Below are 3,935 nucleotides of genomic sequence, written 5' to 3'. Positions count from 1 at the left end.
TAAGAGGGGCTAGAGGAAGTACAAACACTTGGGGAGATGGTTCATCGACTTTTATCAGATTTGTTAAAAGCAGCCTCCAATATGAAACAGGTAGAAATATCTATTATTGCTCAGTGCCCTGGGCCTTGCTCTAAACTCAGCTTCCTAACCTATATTTGAGTAAAAATAAATAAACATAAAATCTTTTCAACAACATACCTTTTCTTCCCCAGCCCCTCCAATGCCTAGAAGGGTGTAAATTACCATATCTTGGATAGTTTGAGGAATGAATGCTGCTAGGACTCATGTTACTTTTCTACAGAGTGAAAAGGAAAATGCTCCCACAAGCTCCGTCTCACCCAAGGTTACAGAGAAGCAGTGGGTGAGCAGGGACTAGGGTGCATGGCATTCCCTACCAGCCTATTCCTTATGTAGGTGATGATCAAAGCCTGGGCAGACAGCCAGGTCACCCTCATTTGCATCATGAAAGTCACCTGTCGAGCTCTGCTCCAGAGGCAAAGAGATCAAAGCTGGGAGTGTAGCTGGGGGCAGGGAGGAAATAAAAGATTGATTTAATGAGATGTATAAAAATTCTCCTCCATCCACATTTTAGTAATGAAAGTGGGGCTGGGATGTGACAATTATTCATGTTCATACCACGCGTTCACATCATGACCCCCGTTCGCCCTGCCAGATGGGTCTAATACAGCTTTGCCCAGAAAAAGAAAAACAGGAGGAAAAGGAAGACTGAGAAATGTATTATCAGAAGGTTCCCAAGCACCATTACCACCTCTGTGGAGAGGTTCCAAAAGGGGGTAGGTTTTGAATTCTTTCAGTCCCAGTTCAGAAATGATATGCAGAAGCTCAAAACCTAAAACAGAAAAAGGGCATCTGCTGTCCTCAAAATGAGGTGGGGGTAGAGGGTTTACACTGGAGCCCCCAACCCCTCTTTCTTGGTCACTGAAGAAACCACAGAAGGCAAATGGAAAATAATTGCTCCAACTTTGGGCATTTCTATTGCTGAAATGTACTGAAGTTCATCAGACTTGAGCTGGACTTTGATGAAATGGGGTGGGGGGGGGATCAGTGAGAGTAAGAAGAGATGTCAAGCTTAGTGGCAAGCTGAGATATTAACATAGCATATAAAATTCTGGGAATGGACATATTTTCTGGCTGGGAAGGTGATGAGGGCAGGAGATATATTGATTGTGAGGTCCTTAGAGAATTCTCCATCTAACACTCTTGCTGAAGATGACGTCACTAACCCCCATCAGAGGCCAGGCCCCAGGGAGCTGTGGCTCACCACAGAAGCAGCTCCAGTTTCTGGGTAAGAGGAGCCAAGTCCTCTTTGGCCCTGGTTGCCGAGTGTGGGCGTGTGAGGGAAGATTTAAGGATTAAGTGGTGAAAATGTTAAGTGAACATGGGCTCCTTATTCATTGTCTAGCTCTTAAAATCTTTCAGCTTTTTTTACTGCAATACCCACCCAAGAACGGCTTCTGTATTTGTTCCTCATATTTCTAAAAATATAATAAAAGTTGCCTTGGAAACAAACAGCTGGCCTCACTCCCCATGACAGGTACCCTGATGCATTTGCAATCTGATCGCTAGCTGAATCTCCTCACTGTCTCACAATGTGCCTTCCTTTCACACCTTTGTCTTATGTATGCATGTGTCTCTTCCCAGATGGCTTTTCTACCTCCTCTACAGGAAATACTGTCACCCACAGCAGGGAATCTTGGAGTTCTGGGTTCAGATTCTGACTGTCCTACTTAATGTTTATGTGACTTTGGGCAAGTCATTGAAACGCTCAGAGCCTCCGCTTCCTTGTTTAGGGTAAAGATGAAAAGAGTTAACAGATCTGTGGCTAGCTCTGTGCCAGTCACGTACCATGTTCTTGTAGAGAGTTGCTATTCTCCTGGCAAACTCCAACTCCATTCCTCAATATGTAGCTCTGGGGAAACAAGCCCTGAGAACCTCCAGTGACGGGGGGCTCACTTCTTCACAAGCAAGGCTTTGTATTATCCACACAAACTTGCAGTTAAATTGCAGCAAAGCTTATTTCCACCAGCAGACGCTGAGGACTGAGCGCCACACATATATTTTATGCAGGTCGTACTGCATAGGTGAGGTAGAGAACCCACTGTCCCTATGTGTCTGACTCCTCTCTGATGGAGTCACAGCAGCGACTGAAGGAGGAAATTCACCTTCTTTAGGCTCCACATGGAGGAGGAGAAAGTCTCTAAAGATCTCTGTCCCTGTCTCTGGATTCAATAAATCCTATCTCCACTAATGTAGCAGTCGGTGATTTTCAAGCTCACTAATTTCTAACACCTTTCATCTAGGCCCAAATGTTTTGTGGTGTTTTCTTTTTTTAAAAAAAAATATATTTTTATTGACTTCAGAGAGGAAGGAGAGGGACCAAGCCTGCAACCCGGGCATGTGCCCTTGACCATAATTGAACCTGGAACCCTTCAGTCCACAGGCCGACACTCTATCCACTGAGCTGAACCAGCTAGGGGTTTTTGTTCCTTTGTTGTTGTTGTTTTTGCCAAGAACCCATCCCAAGCATCTGGATCTCTGAATGTAAAGCAGGTATCTTGGTTGGTAGAATCTCACTAAGGATAGTGGGAAGAAAGAGCTCCTGAGAAACAATGAAAATTATCTGTGATCCAGACACATTAAGGCAGCAGTTCTCAACCTGTGGGTCGCGACCGCTTTGAGGGTCGAACGAACCTTTCACAGGGGTCGCCTAAGACCATCCTGCATATCAGATATTTAAATTACGATTTATAACAGTAGCAAAATTACAGTTATGAAGCAGCAACAAAAATAATTTTATGGTTGGGTCACAACATGAGGAACTGTATTTAAAGGGCCAGAAGATTGAGAACCACTGCATTAAGGGCTTATACTCATAGCAGCCTCAGAATGATAGGGTAAAATGTTCCAATGAGCAGGAAAGTCAGAGAAGTGGAGTTTGCAACATTCAGGGCATCTGTCCACAAGGGCAGTTCAGCAAGGGGAAAAGCTGGAATCTTTATCATATAAAGCCAGACAAGAAGAGAAATTCAGTATGAGATGATATATTTCTCAGTCAGAGGAATTTTTTGACTACTGCTGCTACTAAGAGCCCTCTACTGGGTTACAGATCCACCCAACACTTTCTGCAAGCCATCAGCCTCAAAACACCTGGGCCACATAAAGACATCATTTATTTATTCATTTATCATTCTTTTAGAAATTGCAAGTCTAGAACCCAAGTATCAGCACTGTTCTAAGTCCTGGAGATACTGTTAAGAAAACAGACATCAATTTCTGCCTTTGAGAAGCTTACATTCTAGTGAGGCATTCTTTGGCTAAAGCACAATACCAAATTGAGATTCAAGGTCAAGATTCACAAACTCAATGCCTCTGGAGGCCACATGGGTCACAGTCATGAGTAGTGTAATCTAATTGCAAGGCAACAGGGAGTGGTGAGGACTGTGAAGACTAGAGATCTCCTACTTCATCAAAAAAAGTAAGCTGCTGTTTGGTTCCAGGCAATTATTTCCACATAACAATGTAATTCCATTGCTTCCAGATTTGGTTTGTAAGTATAAGCCAGAAATCTAGATTTCTGTGAAATTCTCCAATTTTTAAAACCTGGAACAACTTGAACTAAACTCATCTGAGGGACAGGTCCTGTCTGAAAGACATCTGCCTGTGACTCCTGCTCTTGCCCAGTGGGGAATGCTGGGAATTGAGGAGTGCAGTTAGTCAACTACAAAATCTGGAGTCCAAAACACATGGTCCAAACTAGCTTCACTACTTTCTACCAGAGTAGGAAAAGTTGTTTTTTAAAGGCAGGTTATTTAAACTCCTTGAGTCTCAGTTTCACCACAAAAGAGGAATAACACCATAAAAAGGTTACATTAAGCAATAAATAATAGGTGTATAGCATTCATGCCTAGTACTTA

This window comes from Myotis yumanensis, unplaced genomic scaffold, assembly GCF_028538775.1.
Source record: "Myotis yumanensis isolate MYYU_CA2020_CCGP unplaced genomic scaffold, mMyoYum1.0.hap1 SCAF_5, whole genome shotgun sequence".
Classification (NCBI taxonomy): domain Eukaryota; kingdom Metazoa; phylum Chordata; class Mammalia; order Chiroptera; family Vespertilionidae; genus Myotis; species Myotis yumanensis.
Note: the sequence above shows the minus strand (reverse complement) of the source record.